Here is a 1006-nt window from a genome sequence, read left to right as displayed (position 1 = left end):
ATTTTTTTTGAAAGAAATCTTTATAAAACAAATAAGAGCCTTAATATATGACAATCGAGCAGAAAAGGCAAGGTATGTAAGTATGAATGTGCATATGCACATGAATACACACATTTATTGTATGTTAGGGAGTGCTAGGCAAATCATTAAAACGTTCGAAAATTAAGAACTAAATAATTTCTCCAAGGCAGAAAAAATATTTTTTTTTTTGGTGTTTATTGGGTCTGTTGAATATCATTAAATATGGAAATTTTTATTCGTTAATTTTAATTTATCTACTAAGGGCAAAGCCTCTTGATAAGTGTACGCTCAGACAAATACTTATAGCACTTTTGGTTTGGTTACTTTTCTATAGGCAAATTGGTTTACATTCTATTAAAAATATAGCAAACTATGTAAATTCGAAGGAATCGAAAGATTACCCTAATGCACATTAGTTCACATATTTATCTTATAATTGTAGCGTTCCTTCGGAGTAGCAAGTGAAAGGCTGGCGTTATGACGGCGCTGCTTTAGATAATTTATGTTATTTACTTACATCCAAATGTACATTCATACATACATACATACATATTACACATACTGATATGCACTTACCGCCTTGCTTGCAAACGCACTTTTTCATAAAGTTGTACACCAACAATGTTTGTGTTGGCACATACCTACATACTATGTTCATATGCATTCGAGAGCCTTTCTCAAATATTTCCTTATTGTTAATTTTGTTAAATCTCTTGGGCCTTAATTATGGTAAATGCGGCATGACTGAAAGTGCGATAATCTAGCAAACACCATAATATATACATACATACGTACATATGTATTTACGTTTATCTTAACATTTCTACTGCTTTTGAAATGAGTCACAGGTGTGCACATAGTAAAAGGCAATAAATACAAATCTCTGCATATTGCTTGCTCATAAAATATTTATATAATTAAGTAAATAGTTTTATTACGAATTCTTGAATTGCTTGAAAAGAAAGTAATGCTTTTTAAGCGAAAC

This window comes from Rhagoletis pomonella, unplaced genomic scaffold (genome assembly GCF_013731165.1).
Source record: "Rhagoletis pomonella isolate Grant_MI unplaced genomic scaffold, Rhpom_1.0 Rhpom_scaffold_00004, whole genome shotgun sequence".
Classification (NCBI taxonomy): Eukaryota; Metazoa; Arthropoda; class Insecta; order Diptera; family Tephritidae; genus Rhagoletis; species Rhagoletis pomonella.
The sequence above is the reverse complement of the archived record's forward strand: the minus strand, read 5'-3'. Positions refer to the sequence as shown.